Source organism: Paroedura picta, chromosome 9, assembly GCF_049243985.1.
Source record: "Paroedura picta isolate Pp20150507F chromosome 9, Ppicta_v3.0, whole genome shotgun sequence".
Classification (NCBI taxonomy): domain Eukaryota; kingdom Metazoa; phylum Chordata; class Lepidosauria; order Squamata; family Gekkonidae; genus Paroedura; species Paroedura picta.
In genome coordinates, this window is record NC_135377.1 from 93,094,659 (window position 1) to 93,108,176 (window position 13,518).

Genomic DNA, 13,518 nt, shown 5'->3' on the forward strand with positions numbered 1-13,518 from the left:
AATATTTCTACATCCCATGGCCTTTCCCAACCATTTAAATTTTTCTCTTACAGGTCTAACACTTCCGAAAAACCAATACAACGCCCACGCGGAACAATATATAAAGCTAAACGAACCGTTCACTGGGTACTTATCCGTACGAAAATCCCTATTGATTTACCTGTTTTTACAAGGAAATAAAATTTGAAAACAATATTTCTACATCCCATGGCCTTTCCCAACCATTTAAATTTTTCTCTTACAGGGCTAACACTTCCGAAAAACCAATACAACGCCCACCCAGAACAATATATAAAGCTAAACGAACCGTTCACTGGGTACTTATACGTACGAAAATCCCTATAGATTTACCTGTTTTTACAAGGAAATAAAATGTGAAAAAAATATTTCTACATCCCATGGCCTTTCCCAACCATTTAAATTTTTCTCTTAGAGGGCTAACACTTCCGAAAAACCAATACAAAGCCCACCCGGAACAATATATAAAGCTAAACGTACCATTCACTGGGTACTTATACGTACGAAAATCCCTATTAATTTACCTGTTTTTACAAGGAAATAAAATGTGAAAAAAATATTTCTACATCCCATGGCCTTTGCCAACCATTTAAATTTTTCTCTTACAGGTCTAACACTTCCGAAAAACCAATACAACGCCCACCCGGAACAATACATAAAGCTAAACAAAGCGTTCACTGGGTACTTATCCGTACGAAAATCCCTATTGATTTACCTGTTTTTACAAGGAAATAAAATGTGAAAAAAATATTTCTACATCCCATGGCCTTTCCCAACCATTTAAATTTTTCTCTTAGAGGGCTAACACTTCCGAAAAACCAATACAACGCCCACCCGGAACTATATATAAAGCTAAACGTACCGTTCACTGGGTACTTATACGTACGAAAATCCCTATTAATTTACCTGTTTTTACAAGGAAATAAAATGTGAAAAAAATATTTCTACATCCCATGGCCTTTGCCAACCATTTAAATTTTTCTCTTACAGGTCTAACACTTCCGAAAAACCAATACAACGCCCACCCGGAACAATACATAAAGCTAAACAAAGCGTTCACTGGGTACTTATCCGTACGAAAATCCCTATTGATTTACCTGTTTTTACAAGGAATTAAAATGTGAAAAAAATATTTCTACATACCATGGCCTTTCCCAACCATTTAAATTTTTCTCTTAGAGGTCTAACACTTCCGAAAAACCAATACAACGCCCACCCGGATCAATATATAAAGCTAAACGAACCGTTCACTGGGTACTTATACGTACGAAAATCCCTATTGATTTACCTGTTTTTACAAGAAAATAAAATGTGAGAAAAATATTTCTACATCCCATGGCCTTTCCCAACCATTTAAATTTTTCTCATACAGGGCTAACACTTCCGAAAAACCAATACAACGCCCACCCGGATCAATATATAAAGCTAAACGAACCGTTCACTGGGTACTTATATGTACGAAAATCCCTATTGATTTACCTGTTTTTACAAGGAAATAATATGTGAAAACAATATTTCTACATCCCATGGCCTTTCCCAACCATTTAAATTTTTCTCTTACAGGTCTAACACTTCCGAAAAACCAATACAACGCCCACGCGGAACAATATATAAAGCTAAACGAACCGTTCACTGGGTACTTATCCGTACGAAAATCCCTATTGATTTACCTGTTTTTACAAGGAAATAAAATGTGAAAACAATATTTCTACATCCCATGGCCTTTCCCAACCATTTAAATTTTTCTCTTAGAGGGCTAACACTTCCGAAAAACCAATACAACGCCCACCCGGAACAATATATAAAGCTAAACGTACCGTTCACTGGGTACTTATACGTACGAAAATCCCTATTAATTTACCTGTTTTTACAAGGAAATAAAATGTGAAAAAAATATTTCTACATCCCATGGCCTTTGCCAACCATTTAAATTTTTCTCTTACAGGTCTAACACTTCCGAAAAACCAATACAACGCCCACCCGGAACAATACATAAAGCTAAACAAAGCGTTCACTGGGTACTTATCCGTACGAAAATCCCTATTGATTTACCTGTTTTTACAAGGAAATAAAATGTGAAAAAAATATTTCTACATCCCATGGCCTTTCCCAACCATTTAAATTTTTCTCTTAGAGGGCTAACACTTCCGAAAAACCAATACAACGCCCACCCGGAACAATATATAAAGCTAAACGTACCGTTCACTGGGTACTTATACGTACGAAAATCCCTATTAATTTACCTGTTTTTACAAGGAAATAAAATGTGAAAAAAATATTTCTACATCCCATGGCCTTTGCCAACCATTTAAATTTTTCTCTTACAGGTCTAACACTTCCGAAAAACCAATACAACGCCCACCCGGAACAATACATAAAGCTAAACAAAGCGTTCACTGGGTACTTATCCGTACGAAAATCCCTATTGATTTACCTGTTTTTACAAGGAATTAAAATGTGAAAAAAATATTTCTACATACCATGGCCTTTCCCAACCATTTAAATTTTTCTCTTAGAGGTCTAACACTTCCGAAAAACCAATACAACGCCCACCCGGATCAATATATAAAGCTAAACGAACCGTTCACTGGGTACTTATACGTACGAAAATCCCTATTGATTTACCTGTTTTTACAAGAAAATAAAATGTGAGAAAAATATTTCTACATCCCATGGCCTTTCCCAACCATTTAAATTTTTCTCATACAGGGCTAACACTTCCGAAAAACCAATACAACGCCCACCCGGATCAATATATAAAGCTAAACGAACCGTTCACTGGGTACTTATATGTACGAAAATCCCTATTGATTTACCTGTTTTTACAAGGAAATAATATGTGAAAACAATATTTCTACATCCCATGGCCTTTCCCAACCATTTAAATTTTTCTCTTACAGGTCTAACACTTCCGAAAAACCAATACAACGCCCACGCGGAACAATATATAAAGCTAAACGAACCGTTCACTGGGTACTTATCCGTACGAAAATCCCTATTGATTTACCTGTTTTTACAAGGAAATAAAATGTGAAAACAATATTTCTACATCCCATGGCCTTTCCCAACCATTTAAATTTTTCTCTTACAGGGCTAACACTTCCGAAAAACCCATACAACGCCCACCCGGAACAATATATAAAGCTAAACGAACCGTTCACTGGGTACTTATACGTACGAAAATCCCTATTAATTTACCTGTTTTTACAAGGAAATAAAATGTGAAAAAAATATTTCTACATCCCATGGCCTTTGCCAACCATTTAAATTTTTCTCTTACAGGTCTAACACTTCCGAAAAACCAATACAACGCCCACCCGGAACAATACATAAAGCTAAACAAAGCGTTCACTGGGTACTTATCCGTACGAAAATCCCTATTGATTTACCTGTTTTTACAAGGAAATAAAATGTGAAAAAAATATTTCTACATCCCATGGCCTTTCCCAACCATTTAAATATTTCTCTTAGAGGGCTAACACTTCCGAAAAACCAATACAACGCCCACCCGGAACAATATATAAAGCTAAACGTACCGTTCACTGGGTACTTATACGTACGAAAATCCCTATTAATTTACCTGTTTTTACAAGGAAATAAAATGTGAAAAAAATATTTCTACATCCCATGGCCTTTGCCAACCATTTAAATTTTTCTCTTACAGGTCTAACACTTCCGAAAAACCAATACAACGCCCACCCGGAACAATACATAAAGCTAAACAAAGCGTTCACTGGGTACTTATCCGTACGAAAATCCCTATTGATTTACCTGTTTTTACAAGGAATTAAAATGTGAAAAAAATATTTCTACATACCATGGCCTTTCCCAACCATTTAAATTTTTCTCTTAGAGGTCTAACACTTCCGAAAAACCAATACAACGCCCACCCGGATCAATATATAAAGCTAAACGAACCGTTCACTGGGTACTTATACGTACGAAAATCCCTATTGATTTACCTGTTTTTACAAGAAAATAAAATGTGAGAAAAATATTTCTACATCCCATGGCCTTTCCCAACCATTTAAATTATTCTCATACAGGGCTAACACTTCCGAAAAACCAATACAACGCCCACCCGGATCAATATATAAAGCTAAACGAACCGTTCACTGGGTACTTATATGTACGAAAATCCCTATTGATTTACCTGTTTTTACAAGGAAATAATATGTGAAAACAATATTTCTACATCCCATGGCCTTTCCCAACCATTTAAATTTTTCTCTTACAGGTCTAACACTTCCGAAAAACCAATACAACGCCCACGCGGAACAATATATAAAGCTAAACGAACCGTTCACTGGGTACTTATCCGTACGAAAATCCCTATTGATTTACCTGTTTTTACAAGGAAATAAAATGTGAAAACAATATTTCTACATCCCATGGCCTTTCCCAACCATTTAAATTTTTCTCTTACAGGGCTAACACTTCCGAAAAACCAATACAACGCCCACCCGGAACAATATATAAAGCTAAACGAACCGTTCACTGGGTACTTATACGTACGAAAATCCCTATAGATTTACCTGTTTTTACAAGGAAATAAAATGTGAAAAAAATATTTCTACATCCCATGGCCTTTCCCAACCATTTAAATTTTTCTCTTACAGGTCTAACACTTCCGAAAAACCAATACAACGCCCACCCGGATCAATATATAAAGCTAAACGAACCGTTCACTGGGTACTTATATGTACGAAAATCCCTATTGATGTACCTGTTTTTACAAGGAAATAATATGTGAAAACAATATTTCTACATCCCATGGCCTTTCCCAACCATTTAAATTTTTCTCTTACAGGTCTAACACTTCCGAAAAACCAATACAACGCCCACGCGGAACAATATATAAAGCTAAACGAACCGTTCACTGGGTACTTATCCGTACGAAAATCGCTATTGATTTACCTGTTTTTACAAGGAAATAAAATGTGAAAAAAATATTTCTACATCCCATGGCCTTTCCCAACCATTTAAATTTTTCTCATACAGGGCTAACACTTCCGAAAAACCAATACAACGCCCACCCGGAACAATACATAAAGCTAAACGAACCGTTCACTGGGTACTTACATGTACGAAAATCCCTCTTGATTTACCTGTTTTTACAAGGAAATAAAATGTGAAAAAAATATTTCTACATCCCATGGCCTTTCCCAACCATTTAAATTTTTCTCTTACAGGTCTAACACTTCCGAAAAACCAATACAACTCCCACCCGGATCAATATATAAAGCTAAACGAACCGTTCACTGGGTACTTATATGTACGAAAATTCCTATTGATTTACCTGTTTTTACAAGGAAATAATATGTGAAAACAATATTTCTACATCCCATGGCCTTTCCCAACCATTTAAATTTTTCTCTTACAGGTCTAACACTTCCGAAAAACCAATACAACGCCCACGCGGAACAATATATAAAGCTAAACGAACCGTTCACTGGGTACTTATCCGTACGAAAATCCCTATTGATTTACCTGTTTTTACAAGGAAATAAAATGTGAAAACAATATTTCTACATCCCATGGCCTTTCCCAACCATTTAAATTTTTCTCTTACAGGTCTAACACTTCCGAAAAACCAATACAACGCCCACCTGGATCTATATATAAAGCTAAACGAACCGTTCACTGGGTACTTATATGTACGGAAATCCCTATTGATTTACCTGTTTTTACAAGGAAATAAAATGTGAAAAAAATATTTCTACATCCCATGGCCTTTCCCAACCATTTAAATTTTTCTCTTATAGGGCTAACACTTCCGAAAAACCAATACAACGCCCACCCGGAACAATATATAAAGCTAAACGAACCGTTCACTGGGTACTTATACGTACGAAAATCCCTATAGATTTACCTGTTTTTACAAGGAAATAAAATGTGAAAAAAATATTTCTACATCCCATGGCCTTTCCCAACCATTTAAATTGTTCTCTTACAGGGCTAACACTTCCGAAAAACCAATACAACGCCCACCCGGAACAATACATAAAGCTAAACGAACCGTTCACTGGGTACTTATACGTACGAAAATCCCTATTGATTTACCTGTTTTTACAAGAAAATAAAATGTGAGAAAAATATTTCTACATCCCATGGCCTTTCCCAACCATTTAAATTTTTCTCTTACAGGGCTAACACTTCCGAAAAACCAATACAACGCCCACCCGGACCAATATATAAAGCTAAACGAACCGTTCACTGGGTACTTATCCGTACGAAAATCCCTATTGATGTACCTGTTTTTACAAGGAAATAATATGTGAAAACAATATTTCTACATCCCATGGCCTTTCCCAACCATTTAAATTTTTCTCTTACAGGTCTAACACTTCCGAAAAACCAATACAACGCCCACGCGGAACAATATATAAAGCTAAACGAACCGTTCACTGGGTACTTATCCGTACGAAAATCGCTATTGATTTACCTGTTTTTACAAGGAAATAAAATGTGAAAAAAATATTTCTACATCCCATGGCCTTTCCCAACCATTTAAATTTTTCTCATACAGGGCTAACACTTCCGAAAAACCAATACAACGCCCACCCGGAACAATACATAAGCTAAACGAACCGTTCACTGGGTACTTACATGTACGAAAATCCCTCTTGATTTACCTGTTTTTACAAGGAAATAAAATGTGAAAAAAATATTTCTACATCCCATGGCCTTTCCCAACCATTTAAATTTTTCTCTTACAGGTCTAACACTTCCGAAAAACCAATACAACTCCCACCCGGATCAATATATAAAGCTAAACGAACCGTTCACTGGGTACTTATATGTACGAAAATTCCTATTGATTTACCTGTTTTTACAAGGAAATAATATGTGAAAACAATATTTCTACATCCCATGGCCTTTCCCAACCATTTAAATTTTTCTCTTACAGGTCTAACACTTCCGAAAAACCAATACAACGCCCACGCGGAACAATATATAAAGCTAAACGAACCGTTCACTGGGTACTTATCCGTACGAAAATCCCTATTGATTTACCTGTTTTTACAAGGAAATAAAATGTGAAAACAATATTTCTACATCCCATGGCCTTTCCCAACCATTTAAATTTTTCTCTTACAGGTCTAACACTTCCGAAAAACCAATACAACGCCCACCTGGATCTATATATAAAGCTAAACGAACCGTTCACTGGGTACTTATATGTACGGAAATCCCTATTGATTTACCTGTTTTTACAAGGAAATAAAATGTGAAAAAAATATTTCTACATCCCATGGCCTTTCCCAACCATTTAAATTTTTCTCTTATAGGGCTAACACTTCCGAAAAACCAATACAACGCCCACCCGGAACAATATATAAAGCTAAACGAACCGTTCACTGGGTACTTATACGTACGAAAATCCCTATAGATTTACCTGTTTTTACAAGGAAATAAAATGTGAAAAAAATATTTCTACATCCCATGGCCTTTCCCAACCATTTAAATTGTTCTCTTACAGGGCTAACACTTCCGAAAAACCAATACAACGCCCACCCGGAACAATACATAAAGCTAAACGAACCGTTCACTGGGTACTTATACGTACGAAAATCCCTATTGATTTACCTGTTTTTACAAGAAAATAAAATGTGAGAAAAATATTTCTACATCCCATGGCCTTTCCCAACCATTTAAATTTTTCTCTTACAGGGCTAACACTTCCGAAAAACCAATACAACGCCCACCCGGACCAATATATAAAGCTAAACGAACCGTTCACTGGGTACTTATCCGTACGAAAATCCCTCTTGATTTACCTGTTTTTACAAGGAAATAAAATGTGAAAAAAATATTTCTACATCCCATGGCCTTTCCCAACCATTTAAATTTTTCTCTTACAGGGCTAACACTTCCGAAAAACCAATACAACGCGCACCTGGAACAATATATAAAGCTAAACGAACCGTTCACTGGGTACTTATACGTACGAAAATCCCTATAGATTTACCTGTTTTTACAAGGAAATAAAATGTGAAAAAAATATTTCTACATCCCATGGCCTTTCCCAACCATTTAAATTTTTCTCTTACAGGGCTAACACTTCCGAAAAACCAATACAACGCCCACCCGGAACAATATATAAAGCTAAACGAACCGTTCACTGGGTACTTATACGTACGAAAATCCCTCTTGATTTACCTGTTTTTACAAGGAAATAAAATGTGAAAAAAATATTTCTACATCCCATGGCCTTTCCCAACCATTTAAATTTTTCTCTTACAGGGCTAACACTTCCGAAAAACCAATACAACACCCACCCGGAACAATATATAAAGCTAAACGAACCGTTCACTGGGTACTTATACGTACGAAAATCCCTATTGATTTACCTGTTTTTACAAGGAAATAAAATGTGAAAACAATATTTCTACATCCCATGGCCTTTCCCAACCATTTAAATTTTTCTCTTACAGGGCTAACACTTCCGAAAAACCAATACAACGCCCACCCGGAACAATATATAAAGCTAAACGAACCGTTCACTGGGTACTTATACGTACGAAAATCCCTATTAATTTACCTGTTTTCACAAGGAAATAAAATGTGAAAAAAATATTTCTACATCCCATGGCCTTTCCCAACCATTTAAATTTTTCTCTTACAGGTCTAACACTTCCGAAAAACCAATACAACGCCCACCCGGAACAATACATAAAGCTAAACGAACCGTTCACTGGGTACTTATCCGTACGAAAATCCCTATTGATTTACCTGTTTTTACAAGGAAATAAAATGTGAAAAAAATATTTCTACATCCCATGGCCTTTCCCAACCATTTAAATTTTTCTCTTACAGGTCTAACACTTCCGAAAAACCAATACAACGCCCACCCGGATCGATATATAAAGCTAAACGAACTGTTCACTGGGTACTTATATGTACAAAAATCCCTATTGATTTACCTGTTTTTACAAGGAAATAATATGTGAAAACAATATTTCTACATCCCATGGCCTTTCCCAACCATTTAAATTTTTCTCTTACAGGGCTAACACTTCTGAAAAACCAATACAACGCCCACCCGGACCAATGTATAAAGCTAAACGAACCGTTCACTGGGTACTTATCCGTACGAAAATCCCTCTTGATTTACCTGTTTTTACAAGGAAATAAAATGTGAAAAAAATATTTCTACATCCCATGGCCTTTCCCAACCATTTAAATTTTTCTCTTACAGGGCTAACACTTCCGAAAAACCAATACAACGCCCACCCGGAACAATATATAAAGCTAAACGAACCGTTCACTGGGTACTTATACGTACGAAAATCCCTATTAATTTACCTGTTTTCACAAGGAAATAAAATGTGAAAAAAATATTTCTACATCCCATGGCCTTTCCCAACCATTTAAATTTTTCTCTTACAGGTCTAACACTTCCGAAAAACCAATACAACGCCCACCCGGAACAATATATAAAGCTAAACGAACCGTTCACTGGGTACTTATACGTACGAAAATCCCTATTGATTTACCTGTTTTTACAAGGAAATAAAATGTGAAAACAATATTTCTACATCCCATGGCCTTTCCCAACCATTTAAATTTTTCTCTTACAGGGCTAACACTTCCGAAAAACCAATACAACGCCCACCCGGATCGATATATAAAGCTAAACGAACTGTTCACTGGGTACTTATATGTACAAAAATCCCTATTGATTTACCTGTTTTTACAAGGAAATAATATGTGAAAACAATATTTCTACATCCCATGGCCTTTCCCAACCATTTAAATTTTTCTCTTACAGGGCTAACACTTCCGAAAAACCAATACAACGCCCACCCGGACCAATATATAAAGCTAAACGAACCGTTCACTGGGTACTTATCCGTACGAAAATCCCTCTTGATTTACCTGTTTTTACAAGGAAATAAAATGTGAAAAAAATATTTCTACATCCCATGGCCTTTCCCAACCATTTAAATTTTTCTCTTACAGGACTAACACTTCCGAAAAACCAATACAACGCCCACCCGGAACAATATATAAAGCTAAACGAACCGTTCACTGGGTACTTATACGTACGAAAATCCCTATTAATTTACCTGTTTTCACAAGGAAATAAAATGTGAAAAAAATATTTCTACATCCCATGGCCTTTCCCAACCATTTAAATTTTTCTCTTACAGGTCTAACACTTCCGAAAAACCAATACAACGCCCACCCGGAACAATACATAAAGCTAAACGATCCGTTCACTGGGTACTTATCCGTACGAAAATCCCTATTGATTTACCTGTTTTTACAAGGAAATAAAATGTGAAAAAAATATTTCTACATCCCATGGCCTTTCCCAACCATTTAAATTTTTCTCTTACAGGTCTAACACTTCCGAAAAACCAATACAACGCCCACCCGGATCGATATATAAAGCTAAACGAACTGTTCACTGGGTACTTATATGTACAAAAATCCCTATTGATTTACCTGTTTTTACAAGGAAATAATATGTGAAAACAATATTTCTACATCCCATGGCCTTTCCCAACCATTTAAATTTTTCTCTTACAGGGCTAACACTTCCGAAAAACCAATACAACGCCCACCCGGACCAATATATAAAGCTAAACGAACCGTTCACTGGGTACTTATCCGTACGAAAATCCCTCTTGATTTACCTGTTTTTACAAGGAAATAAAATGTGAAAAAAATATTTCTACATCCCATGGCCTTTCCCAACCATTTAAATTTTTCTCTTACAGGGCTAACACTTCCGAAAAACCAATACAACGCCCACCCGGAACAATATATAAAGCTAAACGAACCGTTCACTGGGTACTTATACGTACGAAAATCCCTATTGATTTACCTGTTTTTACAAGGAAATAAAATGTGAAAAAAATATTTCTACATCCCATGGCCTTTCCCAACCATTTAAATTTTTCTCTTACAGGGCTAACACTTCCGAAAAACCAATACAACGCCCACCCGGAACAATATATAAAGCTAAACGAACCGTTCACTGGGTACTTATATGTACGAAAATCCCTCTTGATTTACCTGTTTTTACAAGGAAATAAAATGTGAAAAAAATATTTCTACATCCCATGGCCTTTCCCAACCATTTAAATTTTTCTCTTACAGGGCTAACACTTCCGAAAAACCAATACAACGCCCACCCGGAACAATATATAAAGCTAAACGAACCGTTCACTGGGTACTTATATGTACGAAAATCCCTCTTGATTTACCTGTTTTTACAAGGAAATAAAATGTGAAAAAAATATTTCTACATCCCATGGCCTTTCCCAACCATTTAAATTTTTCTCTTACAGGGGTAACACTTCCGAAAAACCAATACAACACCCACCCGGAACAATATATAAAGCTAAACGAACCGTTCACTGGGTACTTATACGTACGAAAATCCCTATTGATTTACCTGTTTTTACAAGGAAATAAAATGTGAAAACAATATTTCTACATCCCATGGCCTTTCCCAACCATTTAAATTTTTCTCTTACAGGGCTAACACTTCCGAAAAACCAATACAACGCCCACCCGGAACAATATATAAAGCTAAACGAACCGTTCACTGGGTACTTATCCGTACGAAAATCCCTATTGATTTACCTGTTTTTACAAGGAAATAAAATGTGAAAAAAATATTTCTACATCCCATGGCCTTTCCCAACCATTTAAATTTTTCTCTTACAGGTCTAACACTTCCGAAAAACCAATACAACGCCCACCCGGATCGATATATAAAGCTAAACGAACTGTTCACTGGGTACTTATATGTACAAAAATCCCTATTGATTTACCTGTTTTTACAAGGAAATAATATGTGAAAACAATATTTCTACATCCCATGGCCTTTCCCAACCATTTAAATTTTTCTCTTACAGGGCTAACACTTCCGAAAAACCAATACAACGCCCACCCGGACCAATATATAAAGCTAAATGAACCGTTCACTGGGTACTTATCCGTACGAAAATCCCTCTTGATTTACCTGTTTTTACAAGGAAATAAAATGTGAAAAAAATATTTCTACATCCCATGGCCTTTCCCAACCATTTAAATTTTTCTCTTACAGGGCTAACACTTCCGAAAAACCAATACAACGCCCACCCGGAACGATATATAAAGCTAAACGAACCGTTCACTGGGTACTTATACGTACGAAAATCCCTATTGATTTACCTGTTTTTACAAGGAAATAAAATGTGAAAAAAATATTTCTACATCCCATGGCCTTTCCCAACCATTTAAATTTTTCTCTTACAGGGCTAACACTTCCGAAAAACCAATACAACGCCCACCCGGAACAATATATAAAGCTAAACGAACCGTTCACTGGGTACTTATATGTACGAAAATCCCTCTTGATTTACCTGTTTTTACAAGGAAATAAAATGTGAAAAAAATATTTCTACATCCCATGGCCTTTCCCAACCATTTAAATTTTTCTCTTACAGGGGTAACACTTCCGAAAAACCAATACAACACCCACCCGGAACAATATATAAAGCTAAACGAACCGTTCACTGGGTACTTATCCGTACGAAAATCCCTATTGATTTACCTGTTTTTACAAGGAAATAAAATGTGAAAACAATATTTCTACATCCCATGGCCTTTCCCAACCATTTAAATTTTTCTCTTACAGGGCTAACACTTCCGAAAAACCAATACAACCCCCACCCGGAACAATATATAAAGCTAAACGAACCGTTCACTGGGTACTTATACGTACGAAAATCCCTATTAATTTACCTGTTTTGACAAGGAAATAAAATGTGAAAAAAATATTTCTACATCCCATGGCCTTTCCCAACCATTTAAATTTTTCTCTTACAGGTCTAACACTTCCGAAAAACCAATACAACGCCCACCCGGAACAATACATAAAGCTAAACGAACCGTTCACTGGGTACTTATCCGTACGAAAATCCCTATTGATTTACCTGTTTTTACAAGGAAATAAAATGTGAAAAAAATATTTCTACATCCCATGGCCTTTCCCAACCATTTAAATTTTTCTCTTACAGGTCTAACACTTCCGAAAAACCAATACAACGCCCACCCGGATCGATATATAAAGCTAAACGAACTGTTCACTGGGTACTTATATGTACAAAAATCCCTATTGATTTACCTGTTTTTACAAGGAAATAATATGTGAAAACAATATTTCTACATCCCATGGCCTTTCCCAACCATTTAAATTTTTCTCTTACAGGGCTAACACTTCCGAAAAACCAATACAACGCCCACCCGGACCAATATATAAAGCTAAACGAACCGTTCACTGGGTACTTATCCGTACGAAAATCCCTCTTGATTTACCTGTTTTTACAAGGAAATAAAATGTGAAAAAAATATTTCTACATCCCATGGCCTTTCCCAACCATTTAAATTTTTCTCTTACAGGGCTAACACTTCCGAAAAACCAATACAACGCCCACCCGGAACAATATATAAAGCTAAACGAACCGTTCACTGGGTACTTATACGTACGAAAATCCC